Source organism: Oncorhynchus nerka, linkage group LG3 (genome assembly GCF_034236695.1).
Source record: "Oncorhynchus nerka isolate Pitt River linkage group LG3, Oner_Uvic_2.0, whole genome shotgun sequence".
NCBI lineage: Eukaryota > Metazoa > Chordata > Actinopteri > Salmoniformes > Salmonidae > Oncorhynchus > Oncorhynchus nerka.
The window spans coordinates 77,985,175-78,000,679 of NC_088398.1; the positions used below are offsets into that span (position 1 = coordinate 77,985,175).

Below are 15,505 nucleotides of genomic sequence, written 5' to 3' on the forward strand. Positions count from 1 at the left end.
GGATTAAAAAGCATTTGCCAGTAGATTGTCGACTTGATTCATGATGATGACTGCTAGATTTCTAGCTAAGATTTTGAAAGTATCATGTTGACAGTCCAATCAAAGCTACTGTAGATATAACGTGATTTTACATGATTTTATCTGTGGCCAATGACCTTGAGCCTTCTTGGATGGGCACTTCTAATGTAACTCTATGGCAGCACCCAAGAGGCTTGAATTTTCGAGCTCTACCCTTAGACTTGGCGGTGACGTAGTGTCCCCATGAGTGACAGAACACTGAGCCAATCACGGAGCAACTAGAGAACATTACCCAATCACGGTGCAACTGAAAACATTACCAACCCCTACACTGTGTATTTTCTGGCTGGCTTCCCCGCCACCACAAAAAGCACTGAGCTCGGCTGAAACACCTGTATTTTGGAGCTGCCTTACTCAAGAAAGCAAAAAAGAGAAGTTTGTATGCCGCTTTATTACATTATTTGCAAATTGGTATGTGACACGTATTAATGTCAAAATAACATGCTAAAAAGGTGGGGCTCAAAACAGGTGGGGCTCTGAATGAAGGGTCGCCACTGGTTATACCTCATTCTCTCCTTCAGGGAACAGTAGTTACATTCAGAACTGTGCGTTCCCTTTCAGTCCTTCACTCTGTAAAACATACTATGGGGGACATACAATCACACCTCAAGCCGGCTCAGAGGGTACCAAACTAGGAGGCCCACAGCAGCCCAAGCACACACAGGTTCCACGGGCTCCAAATAGGGGTGACAGAAGCCACCTTTTTCACTAATACCCGAGAAGCCTGAACTGTCAGAGCCTCATAAAGGGAACCAAAACCTACTGCAACTCAGCTATGCGGACTGATACGTTGCCACTGCAGCTCAAGTCCATAGACCCCACGGTTCCAAGAACAGTACTTACCTTGTGAGCCTGAAAATTCAGAAACCGCAAGTTCAAAACAACAGAACACCTGTCAGCACACACACACGCTGCATGTCATCGAACAGAGTCGATGAACCACGGCAGCCCAAGGCTCAAAGCAAAAGGGTCTATCCGGTAACCCGGATAAATGTGCAACCCTTGTCCTCTTCTGCCAGGGAGCCTCCACAATCCAATGGGAAAAACGCTGCTTAGCACCCCGAGTTGGATTAGGGAAACAGACAAAAAGCTGGTCACAAACAGACAAAAAGCGGGTCACAAACAGACAAAAAGCGGGTCACAAACAGACAAAAAGCGGGTCACAAACCTAAATATCCTTGGTCCTATCCATGTACGTGTGTAAAGCTGAACACAGACCATTCTACCTCCATTCTTCACTGGAAGCAAATGGGGGAAGTGAGACAGGCAACAGATCGAATGCCAGGGACCTGTAAGACACAGCATCAGGACAAGGCATCACTTTGGAATCGCAAGGTGCAAACTCTAAACTGGAAGGGTGTACTGATAGCGTGTGGAGATCCCCCAACGCGCTTGGCCCGACTCCAAGGCCATGAGAAGGGCAGTCTTGTCGCAGAGGACCTTCAGGTCCACAGACTCCAATGGTTCAAACGCAGGCTCAAACAGAGCGTCAAGGACCAAAGCCAGGCTCCAGGTTCCAGGTCCCAGGTCGGTGCCATAGGCTTAGACACTGGTCTGTGCCAACGCACGCCTTTCAGGAACTACACCACCAGAGGATGAGACCCCTGGGTAGAGCCGTCAATCCCTACATAACACGCCGAGTTGGCTGACATAGGAATGTGGAAAAAGAAATGCCCTGCTCAAAAAGCTCCCCTGCGCCTGAGACAATAGATCCCAATGACACAGAACCCTCCAAGGGTCCCTGTCCAGCAGGTGGATGATCTATGGGAACCAAGGTTATGTGGGTCAACGGGGAGCCACCAGAATCAACAACAGACCCTCCTGATGAACCCTCTCCATGGTGGCATGAATCAGGTACAGAGAAGGAAATGCATAGAGCAGGATCCGAGGCCACTGACAGGCCAAAGCATCCGTTCCTAACAGAGTGCCCCATAACCCTCATTGAGAAGAACAGATGACAATGCTCGTTTTCTCAAGATGCATAAGAATCTACATCGGCCCTGCCGAACCAGTCCCATATCTGGGCAACCACAGAGGGGTGCAGTGTCTACTCCATAGCGATAGGACCCCCCCTCCCAAGAAAGTTATATCTGAACCCAAGTTGAGAGATCCGGGAAGATTCGCTGCGTGCTGCTCCATACAAGCAGGTAACGGGCCAGGTTTAGCTGAGAGAGAAACCGTGTTCCTCAGTGCTAGCAAAATAGTCCGTAGCTCTAGGTGATTGATATGCTACACCCTTTACACTGTTGACCAAATCCCTCCTTCCGAGAAGCCCTTACACAGAGCTACCCATCCCAGTAAGGATGCGTTGCGGGTCCCTCCAAAGCACTTAGGCATAACGGGGATACCTTGAGCAACACATAGCAGTCGCATCTGTTTCAGCACTGGGTATCAACAGAAGTCCCAGAGGCACCACATCTATCATAGAGGCCATCAGACCCAATAACCGCAGGTACAAGCAAAAAGGCAGAGTTCTCCAGCTGAAACGGTGCCAGACAGACAGAGCCACAATACGACCCTCCTCCGTTGGGACAAAAATGCATGATTCAGAAACGAGTCCCGAACAAGACCCAGAAACTGAATGTGCCGAGCCGGAGTCAAACAACTTTTCTTGTGATTCTGAACCCCAGAGACTGAATATGGGAAGCCAGCGTGGCAGTGTGGAGCTCCACCTGTTCCCTCAACTCTGCTTTTCACTATCCGCACCGATGCCAAAGCCACTTCCACCACCATAGAAAAGGTGCCGTTGATAGGGAGAGCCCGAAAGGCAGGACTAGAAACTTATAGGCTACACCCTCAGAATAAAACCTCAGAAACTTTCTGTGGGGAGTATGCATCCTTCAGATCTATGGAAGTGAACACATCGATGGGACTCACTGACTGCAATAGCTGGTGAAATTTTAGGTGCTTGTTTAAAACACGTAAGTCCAAAATGGGATGCAACGTTCCATCACTCTTGGGAACTAAGTAGTACCGGGTGAATCAACCGCTCTGTACTTCTGACACAGGGACCATCTGAATTGCCTGAGTTTGAAGGAGAGAGGAAAACACTTCTCTCAAGACAGGCACTAGGACCTCAGGGACAATTGACGTGACCATGGCGCCACGAAAAGGAGCAGAATGCACAGCGAACTGCAGCCCGTGCCGCTCACCATCGTCCACTCATGGGAAAACTGCTCATGCAACTGGACGGAGCACACTGCCAGTCATCCTACATGACTTCCTGATGGGGCAGAGCGCCACCCTGAGGACTGGGAGAATTAGTTATGTTTTGTCATGCTCGTTTTCATATCCACCACTCTTGACAACTGTGTGTCTGAATGTGAGGAAGGAACTGTGTTCATTATGCTCACAGCTGGACGATACCGCACTCTCGATACCCCTGAACACAGAGGAACCTTGGGTAGAAACAATGTGCTTTCGTGGTAGGGCCGTTCTGATCCAAGGCCCTCACAGGGTTCGGGAACTTCAGCAACCAATAGGCCGGCATCCCGGAGTTGCCTCTTCACTGATGACATTGAGACTGGTGTTTTGCGGGTACTATTTAATGAAGCTGCCAGATGAGGACTTGTGAGGCGTTTGTTTCTCAAACTAGAGACTAATGTACTTGTCCTCTTGCTCAGTTGTGCACCGGGGCCTCCCACTCCTCTTTCTATTCTGGTTAGAGCCTGTTTGCGCTGTTCTGTGAAGGGAGTAGTACACAGAGTTGTACGAGATCTTCAGTTTCTTGGCAATTTCTCTCATGGAATAGCCTTCAATTCTCAGAACAAGGTAGACTGACAAGTTTCAGAAGAAAGTGATTTGTTTCTGGCAATTTTGAGTCTGTAATCAAACCCACAAATGCTGATGCTCCAGATACTCAACTAGTCTAAAGAAGGCCAGTTTTATTGCTTCTTTAATCAGAACAACAGTTTTCAGCTGTGCTAACATAATCGCAAAATGGTTGTCTAATGATCAATCAGCCTTTTAAAATGATAAACTTGGATTAGCTAACACAACGTGCCATTTGAACACAGGATTGATGGTTGCTGACAATTGGCCTCTGTAGCCTATGTAGATATTCCATTAAAACTCAGCCGTTTCCAGCTACAATAGTCATTTCAAATCAAATCAAATTGTATTAGTCACATGCGCTGAATACAATAGGTCTAGTAGACCTTACAGTGAAATGTTTACTTAAGAGATAAGAGATAAATGTAACAAGTAATTAAAGAGCAGCAGTGAAATAACAATAGTGAGACTATATACAGTGGGGTACCGGTACAGAGTCAATGTGCGGGGGCACCGGTTATTTGAGGTAGTATGTAAATGAAAAAATGTATATGTAAAAATGTATTTTCTTTAAAAAACAAGGAAATGTCTAAGTGAGCCCAGACTTTTGAACAGTAGTGTATGTAGACATTGGTATTGCTAGCTAGCCCCGAATAGCAGCACAGTAGAAACTATTACACTCAACGGAACGACTTGATTAGTGTAGTGTCAACAACGCAGCCAATGCCAGCTAGCCTACATAGTCAACAACGCAGCCTCTGCCAGCTAGCCTACTTCAGCAGTACTGTATCATTTTAATCATTTTAGTCAATAAGATTCTTGCTACGTAAGCTTAACTTCCTGAACACTCGAGACGTGTAGTCCACTTGTCATTCCAATCTCCTTTGCATTAGCGTAGCCTCTTGTGTAGCCTGTCAACTATGTGTCTGTCTATCCCTGTTCTCTCCTCTCTGCACAGACCATACAAACGCTCCACACCGCGTGGCCGCGGCCACCCTAATCTGGTGGTCCCAGCGCGCACGACCCACGTGGAGTTCCAGGTCTCCGGTAGCCTCTGGAACTGCCGATCTGCGGCCAACAAGGCAGAGTTCATCTCAGCCTATGTCTCCCTCCAGTCCCTCGACTTCTTGGCACTGACGGAAACATGGATCACCACAGACAACACTGCTACTCCTACTGCTCTCTCTTCGCCTGCCCACGTGTTCTCGCACACCCCGAGAGCTTCTGGTCAGCGGGGTGGTGGCACCGGGATCCTCATCTCTCCCAAGTGGTCATTCTCTCTTTCTCCCCTTACCCATCTGTCTATCGCCTCCTTTGAATTCCATGCTGTCACAGTTACCAGCCCTTTCAAGCTTAACATCCTTATCATTTATCGCCCTCCAGGTTCCCTCGGAGAGTTCATCAATGAGCTTGATGCCTTGATAAGCTCCTTTCCTGAGGACGGCTCACCTCTCACAGTTCTGGGCGACTTTAACCTCCCCACGCCTACCTTTGACTCATTCCTCTCTGCCTCCTTCTTTCCACTCCTCTCCTCTTTTGACCTCACCCTCTCACCTTCCCCCCTACTCACAAGGCAGGAAATACGCTCGACCTCATCTTTACTAGATGCTGTTCTTCCACTAACCTCGTTGCAACTCCCTCCAAGTCTCCGACCACTACCTTGTATCCTTTTCCCTCTCGCTCTCATCCAACACTTCCCACACTGCCCCTACTCGGATGGTATCGCGCCGTCCCAACCTTCGCTCTCTCTCCCCCGCTACTCTCTCCTCTTCCATCCTATCATCTCTTCCCTCTGCTCAAACCTTCTCCAACCTATCTCCTGATTCTGCCTCCTCAACCCTCCTCTCCTCCCTTTCTGCATCCTTTGACTCTCTATGTCCCCTATCCTCCAGGCCGGCTCGGTCCTCCCCTCCCGCTCCGTGGCTCGACGACTCATTGCGAGCTCACAGAACAGGGCTCCGGGCAGCCGAGCGGAAATGGAGGAAAACTCGCCTCCCTGCGGACCTGACATCTTTTCACTCCCTCCTCTCTACATTTTCCTCTTCTCTCTCTGCTGCTAAAGCCACTTTCTACCACTCTAAATTCCAAGCATCTGCCTCTAACCCTAGGAAGCTCTTTGCAACCTTCTCCTCCCTCCTGAATCCTCCTCCCCCTCCTCCCTCTCTGCAGATGACTTCGTCAACCATTTTGAAAAGAAGGTCGACAACATCCGATCCTCGTTTGCTAAGTCAAACGACACCGCTGGTTCTGCTCACACTGCCCTACCCTGTGCTCTGACCTCTTTCTCCCCTCTCTCTCCAGATGAAATCTCGCGTCTTGTGACGGCCGGCCGCCCAACAACCTGCCCGCTTGACCCTATCCCTCCTCTCTTCTCCAGACCATTTCCGGAGACCTTCTCCCTTACCTCACCTCGCTCATCAACTCATCCCTGACCGCTGGCTACGTCCCCTCCGTCTTCAAGAGAGCGAGAGTTGCACCCCTTCTGAAAAAACCTACACTCGATCCCTCCGATGTCAACAACTACAGACCAGTATCCCTTCTTTCTTTTCTCTCCAAAACTCTTGAACGTGCCGTCCTTGGCCAGCTCTCCGCTATCTCTCTCAGAATGACCTTCTTGATCCAAATCAGTCAGGTTTCAAGACTAGTCATTCAACTGAGACTGCTCTTCTCTGTATCACGGAGGCGCTCCGCACTGCTAAAGCTAACTCTCTCTCCTCTGCTCTCATCCTTCTAGACCTATCGGCTGCCTTCGATACTGTGAACCATCAGATCCTCCTCTCCACCCTCTCCGAGTTGGGCATCTCCGGCGCGGCCCACGCTTGGATTGCGTCCTACCTGACAGGTCGCTCCTACCAGGTGGCGTGGCGAGAATCCGTCTCCACACCACGTGCTCTCACCACTGGTGTCCCCAGGGCTCTGTTCTAGGCCCTCTCCTATTCTCGCTATACACCAAGTCACTTGGCTCTGTCATAACCTCACATGGTCTCTCCTATCATTGCTATGCAGACGACACACAATGAATCTTCTCCTTTCCCCCTTCTGATGACCAGGTGGCGAATCGCATCTCTGCATGTCTGGCAGACATATCCGTGTGGATGACGGATCACCACCTCAAGCTGAACCTCGGCAAGACGGAGCTGCTCTTCCTCCCGGGAAGGACTGCCCGTTCCATGATCTCGCCATCACGGTTGACAACTCCATTGTGTCCTCCTCCCAGAGCGCTAAGAACCTTGGCGTGATCCTGGACAACACCCTGTCGTTCTCAACTAACATCAAGGCGGTGGCCCGTTCCTGTAGGTTCATGCTCTACAACATCCGCAGAGTACGACCCTGCCTCACACAGGAAGCGGCGCAGGTCCTAATCCAGGCACTTGTCATCTCCCGTCTGGATTACTGCAACTCGCTGTTGGCTGGGCTCCCTGCCTGTGCCATTAAACCCCTACAACTCATCCAGAACGCCGCAGCCCGTCTGGTGTTCAACCTTCCCAAGTTCTCTCACGTCACCCCGCTCCTCCGCTCCCTCCACTGGCTTCCAGTTGAAGCTCGCATCCGCTACAAGACCATGGTGCTTGCCTACGGAGCTGTGAGGGGAACGGCACCTCAGTACCTCCAGGCTCTGATCAGGCCCTACATCCAAACAAGGGCACTGCGTTCATCCACCTCTGGCCTGCTCGCCTCCCTACCACTGAGGAAGTACAGTTCCCGCTCAGCCCAGTCAAAACTGTTCGCTGCTCTGGCCCCCCAATGGTGGAACAAACTCCCTCACGACGCCAGGACAGCGGAGTCAATCACCACCTTCCGGAGACACCTGAAACCCCACCTCTTTAAGGAATACCTAGGATAGGATAAAGTAATCCCTCTCACCCCCCCTCCCCCTTAAAAGATTTAGATGCACTACTGTTCCACTGGATGTCATAAGGTGAATGCACCAATTTGTAAGTCGCTCTGGATAAGAGCGTCTGCTAAATGACTTAAATGTAATGTAAATGTATTGAGCTGGAGATCATGAAAATTAGGTTGAAAAGTGTCGGAGTTGCCCTTCAATAACAATGGTTTTGGGGAACAGCTTTTTCAGTTTTAAAAATGCTCCTATGAAGGTTCTAACGATGAATTTAGCCTTCAGATGCTTTTGGAAAACCAGGCTCAGGACAACAAGTGGAAGTGGGAGAGAGAGATGGAGAGATGTGGAGAAGAAAGAGGGAGAAATGAGCGGGAGATATGAGAGACAGAGAGCACTTCAGAAACCTGCCACAGATGTGGAAAACAGTAATGTGTTTAGTTCAGGCCCATGTAAGCAGAACGTCACTTCTGTTCACAAACAGAGAATCCACCATGAAATACACTGAACAAAAATATAAAATGTAGCATTGTAAAGTGATGGGCGAATTTTTCATGAGCTGAAAAAAAAAAAAAATCCTCTAAATTTTCCATTTGCACAAAAAGCTTATTATTATTATATTTTTCTCAAATATTGTGCACAAATTTGATTACTTCCCTGTTAGTGCGCATTTCTCCTCTGCCAAGATAATCCATCCACCTGGAAGGTGTGGCATATAAAGAAGCTGATTAAACAGCATGATAATTGTACTGGTGCACCTTGTGCTGGGGATAATAAAAGGCCACTCTAAAATGTGAAGTTGTCAGACAACACTATACCACAGATGTCTCAAGTTGAGGGAGCATGCAATTGGCATGCTGACTGCAGGAATGTCCACCAGCGCTGTTGCCAGAGAATTGGATGTTAATTCCTCTACCATAAACCGCCTCCAACATATTTTTAAAAGTTTGGCAGTACGTTGAACCAGCCTCACAACCGCAGACCACGTGTAACCACGCCAACCCAGGACTTCCACATCTGGCTTCTTCACCTGTGGGATTGCCTGACATCAACCAGTCGGACAGCTGATGAAACTGAGGACTATTTCTGTCTGTAATGAAGCCTTTTTGTGGGGAAAAACTCATTCTGATTGGCTGGGCCTGGCTCCCCAGTGGGTGGGCCTATATCCTCCCAGGCCCACCCATGGCTGCGCCCCTGCACAGTCATGTGAAATCCATAGATTAGGGTCTAATAAATGTATTTCGATTGACGGATTTCCTTATATGAACTAAGTAAAATCATAGAAATGATTGCATGTCGCGTTCACATTTTTGTTTAAGTATACAAAAAAAACTGCAGGATTGTATATTCGCAAATCATTAATATTAACTTTGTTATTGTTAATTAATTTCCCATATATCGTTAATTCATTTCCCATATCCATTTTCAGAATAATGCTTGAAGACACTAACCAGGTTTCCATCCAACCATTTCATACAGCTGAGTTACGACCCGGGCTGATGGAAACAGGATATACAGATAAAACTTTAGAAATGCTGACAGAAAATTTGTTCATTGGACATGGTGGGATCTTTTTGTGTCTGTAAAATGTATTATGCGTGAAATTGCATCATATTGAAGTAAACTTGGAGTCAAGTGATGACATGTAGTGTGGTCCTCCCACTACGACTCGGGAAACCATGCAGTTTATTATGCTACAGATGAAATAAGTTACAGGGTAGTGAAAGTGCAAGTTGCTCCTTTCCAATAAATATCGATGGTCTTCTTCTGGTGACATGATGATTGATGCTTGGCTGCCATTTGACAAATAAAACAATATGGCTCTTATCCATAATAATCTCATCATGTAGGTTGCCTAGCTGCACTGTATCTGCCAGCTGTTGGCTAGAGCACACGTGCCAAGACCAGAGTGGGTACAGTTGCAGTTGCTATATAACACAACCGTTTTTGTGACAACCCCCATTGAACTTGCATTTTTCATTCGGTCCATGAGAATTTAACCGCAAACGTATTTTTTTTTATCAACACAACATCATCCAACAGACTTTTATCCACAATAAATCCGTTTGATATGGAAACATCTCTGGTGAGGAAATGTTTATATTATTTTATTTCCGATTTTTAACATTTTCACTGGTGTGAAATTTTGTATTCAATTTCACTCTATTTCAATTAAACAAAGAGAAAAATAATAATCCGAGTCCTCCCAGAGACACTGGCGGATTTACCATCAGGCAGAAGAGGCAATTACCTCAGGCCTCACATCATCACGGGGCCTCATGAGCTGAGCATCATATTCTTTTTATGATCCGCTTTGAGGCATAATAAATCAATTAAAAAAAAAAATCCTCATCAAAGTTTATCTGTTTAAACTAAAGATATTTTGTTGTCGCATGGGTTCTGTCTCAATCCACCTTGTCAGTCTTCCGCATCTGTGGTGGAAGGTGACAAAGCTAGTGGTGTTTGTCAGACCAGCAGACATCCCGAAAATTGGTATTCTCACGAAAAAGTCTGTAGCATCCGAACGGTTTGGGTTACACACTAATATGACCCCTCTATGGGAAGATGAGATTTTCACCAACACTACGGTGTTCTCCGTTTTGTCCGGCATTTCCACACGTAAAAGGTATATGGGTAATTCCACTGTAATAAAACAATATTCTGAGTTTACTTATATCTCTCAGATACAGGACAAACACTTCAAATCATACTTTTGATTGCATTTTTGAATGTCTGTTTTTTAAAATATGAATCGGTTATTCAATGTGTTTATATGGGCTAATAGATGTCGGGTCAAATTCAATGTTTCATCAACTATATATATTTTTATACCTACTGGGATCCTACAATTCCAAGTCAAATAGCTAAATGATCCTTGGTATGTCCATCTTTTAAAAAATCCATATATTAGCTTAGTAGAAACCCAGCCCGGACCCTTAGACTTTAAGGCAGGGGTAATCAAGTCTTACCTTACTAGGTCCGGAGACTGACGGTTTTCTGTTCTACCTGATGATTAATTGCCCAACCTGGTGTCCCAGGTCTAAATCAGTCTGTGATTAGAGGGGAACAATGGAGAAAAAAAGCAGTTGAACTGGCTTCGGGGCCCAGAGTTGAGTTTGAGGGCTCTAAGGTGATACAATACACATAAATATATTTTTGACCCTTTTTGTCCCCAATTTCGTGGTGTCTAATTGGTAGTTACGGTCTTGTCCCATCACTGCAACTCCCGTACGTGCATCTTCCGAAACACGACCCAGCCAAGCCGCACTGCTTCTTGACACAATGCCCGCTTCTTAACCCGGAAGCCAGCCGCACCAATGTGTCGGTGGAAACACCGTACACCTGGCGATCGTATCAGAGTGCATTTCTTTTCTCTATGATGGATGGCATTAGCCTGACAACAGAGAGTAGGCTAAAGAGCTGATAGAGCAGAAGGTGGTATGGAGCTCTGTGTTGTATGAGGAAGCAGATCTGTGGATAGTGCTGACAAACCTAGACGTTTATGGACCCTCCATGTCATCCAATAATAACCAGTTCCTCTATCATACCTCAACTCTGTTCTTGTTGAGCTTCTACAGTTGAAGTCGAAAGTATACCTTAGCCAAATACATTTCAAATCAGCTTTTCACAATTCCTGACATTTAATCCTAGAAAAATTCCGTCTTAGTTCTGTTAGGATCACCACTTTCTTTAAAGAATTTGAAATGTTAGAATAATAGTAGAGAGAATGATTTATTTAAGCTTTTATTTCTTTCATCACATTCCCAGTGGGTCAGAAGTTTACATACACTCAATTAGTATTTGGTAGCATTGCCTTTAAATTGTTTAACTTGGGTCAAATGTTTCGGGTAGCCTTCCATAAGCTTCCCACAAGAAGTTGGGTGAATTTTGTCCCATTCCTCCTAACAGAGCTGGTGTAACTGAGTCAGGTTTGTAGGCCTCCTTTGCTCGCACACGCTTTTTTCAGTTCTGCCCACACATTTTCTATGGGATTGAGGACAGGGCTTTGTGATGGCCACTCCAATACCTTGACTTTGTTGTACTTAAGCCATTTTCCAAAGTTGTGGCAAATTTGCTTGGGGTCTTGGTCCATTTGGAAGAGCAATTTGCGACCAAGCTTTAACTTCCTGACTGATGTCTTGACATGTTGCTTCAATATATCCACATACATTTCTTTCCTCATGATGCCATCTATTTTGTGAAGTGCACCAGTCCCTCATGCAGCAAAGCAACCCCACAACATGATGCTGCCACCCCCGTGCTTCACGGTTGGGATGGTGTTCTTCTTCGGCTTGGTCATTACGGCCAAACAGTTATTTGTTTCATCAGACCAGAGGACATTTCTCCTAAAAGTACTATCTTTGTCCCCACGTGCAGTTGCAAACCGTAGTCTGGCTTTTTTTTATGGCGGTTTTGGAGCAGTGGCCTCTTCCTTGCTGAGCGGCCTTTCAGGTAATGTTGCTAAAGGACTCGTTTTTTACTGTGGATATAGATACTTTGTACCTGTTTCCTCCAGCATCTTCACAAGGTCCTTTGCTGTTGTTTTGGGATTGATTTGCACTTTTCGCACCGAAGTACGTTCATCTCTAGGAGACAGAACGCGTATCCTTCCTGAGCGGTATGATGGCTGCATGGTCCTATGGTGTTTATACTTGCATACTGTTCTTTGTACAGGTGAATGTGGTATCTTCAGGCGTTTGGAAATTGCTTCCAAGGATGAACCAGACTTGTGAAAGTCTACATTTATTTTCTGAGGTCTTGGCTGATTTCTTTTGATTTTCCCATGATGTCAAGCAAAGAGGCACAGAGTTTGAAGTTAGGCCTTGAAATACATCCACAGGTACACCTCCAATTGACTCAAATTATGTCAATTAGCCAGAAGCTTCTAAAGCCATATCATCCTTTTCTGGAATTTTCCAAGCTGTTCAAAAGGCACAGTCAACTAGGGTAGCCTAGTGGTTAGAGCATTGGACTAGTAACCGAAAGGTTGCAAGTTCAAATCCCCGAGCTGACAAGGTACAAAATCTGTCGTTCTGCCCCTGAACAGGCAGTTAACCCACTGTTCCTAGGCAGTCATTGAAAATAAGAATTTGTTCTTTAACTGACTTGCATAGTAAAATAAAGGTTAAAAAAAAAGTGTATATGTAAACTTCTGACAAACTAGAATTGTGATACAGTGAATTATAAGTGAAGTGAAATAGTCTGTTTGTAAACAATTGTTGGAAAAATGACTTGTGTCGTTGCACAAAGCAGATGTACTTCATGACGTGTAGCCTAACTGCCGCACTCTGATCTTTAACCTGTCGTGTGATTGTCTCCACCCCCTCCAGGTGTCGCTTATTTTCTCTGGTGTATATATATCCCTGTGTTTCCTGTCCCTCTGTGCCAGTTTGTCTTGTATGTTTTTCAAGTCAACCAGCAGATTTCCCGTACTCCTGCTTCTTATTCTCTTTTGCCAGTCCTCCCGGTTTTTGACCCTTGCCAGTTTTTTGGACTCTGTACCTGCCTGCCTGACCATTCTGCCTGCCCTGACCTCGAGCCTGCCTGCCACTCTGTACCTCCTCAACTCTGAACTGGTTTTGACCTTTTGCCTGTCCATGACCATTCTCTTGCCTACCCCTTTTGGATTGTTTAATATGTCTGCAATCCCGTTAACGGGATGATATGACAACAGCCAGTGAAAGTGCAGGGCGCCAAATTCAAAACATAAATCTCATAATTAAAATTCCTCAAACATACATGTATCTTATACAGTTTTAAAGGTAATCTTGTTGTTAATCTCACCACAGTGTCCGATTTCAAATATGTTTTACAGCGAAAGCACCACAAACGATTATGTTAGGTCACCACCAAGCCACAGAATAAACACAGCCATTTTTCCAGCCAAAGAGAGGAGTCACAAAAAGCAGAAATAGAGATAAAATGAATCACTAACCTTTGATGATCTTCATCAGATGACACTCATAGGACTTCATGTCACACAATACATGTATGTTTTGTTTGATAAAGTTCATATTTATATAAAAAAATCTGAGTTTACGTTACGTTCACTAGTTGCAAAAACATCCAGTGATTTTGCATAGCCACATCGATTCAACAGAAATAAATGTAGATGATAATACAAGTTATACACATGGAATTATAGATATACCTCTCTTTAATGCAACCCCTGTGTCAGATTTCAAAAAAACTTTACGGAAAAAAAGTAAAGCATGCAATAATCTGAGACGGCGCTCAGAAAAATATTCAAATTAGCCTCCATGTTGGAGTCAACCTTTCATCCAAGCTACTCAATACTGCCCCTGCAACCATAAGAAGTTAATAAATATCAAGACTCAAACCATCTGCCTCCCGTATCGCCATCTGGGTCTCGCCTTGTGCCCTTATACTAACGTAATCAATGATGTGCCAAATCTTGAGTTAGTGCATTGTTATAGGGTGAGCATTAGAATAAGCCGGCTCAATATTTGCAGCCATAAGTGATATCTTTCCAGGAGCTGATCCGTCATCAGTATTGTGGAATAATTCCATCTTCGTTGTAGGAAAGATGCATTGTTAAAACACTTGCAAGCCTAAATTCCATCGCCATGGGAAACCTGACCTAGGAAAGACTCCTATGACCTAGTCATAAAATGCAAACTGAATGGGAAGAGAAACGAGGAAGAGAATTGGAAAAGCGAGACAGTAAGAAGCTGGTGGATGGACTAGTAAGGCTGACTACCGCTGGTGGCTTGACGAGACAGCGAGAGAGAGAGATTTTATTTAACCAGGTAGGCCAGTTGAGAACAAGATCTCATTTACAACTGCGACCTGGCCAAGATAAATCAAAGCAGTGAGACAAAAACAACACAGAGTTACACATAAACAAACGTACAATCAATAACAATAGAAAAATATTATAATAAATAAATAGAAAAATCCATGTACAGTGTGTGCAAATGTATTAGAGTAAAGAGGTAGGCAATAGGGCCTCCCGGGTGGCGCAGTGGTTAAGGGCGCTGTACTGCATCGCCAGCTGTGCCATCAGAGTCCCTGGGTTCGCGCCCAGGCTCTGTCGTAACCGGCCGCGACCGGGAGGTCCGTGGGGCGACGCACAATTGGCCTAGCGTCGCCCGGGTTAGGGAGGGCTTGGTCGCGCACCAGTGACTCCTGTGGCGGGCTGGGCGCAGTGTGAGACAAGATAGTAGCTACTACAACAATTGGATACCACGAAAAAAAGAAAAAAAAAAACATTTAAAAAACAAAATAAAAAATAAAAAAGAGGTAGGCAATAAATGGGCCATAGAGGCAAAATAATTACAATTTAGCAGATTAACACTGGAGTGATAGATGTGCAAATAGAGATACTGTGGTGCAAAAGAGTAAGAGGGTTGATGAGGTAGTTGGGTGTGCTATTTACAGATTGGCTGTGTACAGTGATCTGCTCTGAACTGATGCTTAAAGCTAGAGATAAGACTCCAGCTTCAGAGATTTTTGCAATTCGTTCCAGTCATTATCAGCAGAAAACTGGAAGGAAAGGCGGCCAAATGAAGTGTTGACTTTGGGGATGACCAGTGAGATATACCTGCTGGAGCGCGTGCTACTGGTGGGTGTTGTTATCGTGACCAGTGAGCTGACATAAGGCGGGACTTTATCTACCAAAGACTTATAGATGACCTGGAGCCAGTGGGTTTGGCGACGAATATGTAGTGAGGGCCAGCCAACGAGAGCATACAGGTCATAGTGGTAGATAGTATATGGGGCTTTGGTGACAAAACGGATCGCACTGTGATAAGACTGCATCCAATTTGCTGAGTAGAGTGTTGGGGGCTATTTTGT

General features: G+C 45.7%; 1 protein-coding gene across 3 annotated transcripts in view; it reads right to left on the reverse strand.

Moving 5' to 3' along the window:
- LOC115113630 (high affinity cGMP-specific 3',5'-cyclic phosphodiesterase 9A-like) overlaps positions 1-15,505 on the reverse strand; it is a 63,184-nt gene that overhangs the window by 41,525 nt on the left and 6,154 nt on the right. The window lies entirely within an intron of this gene.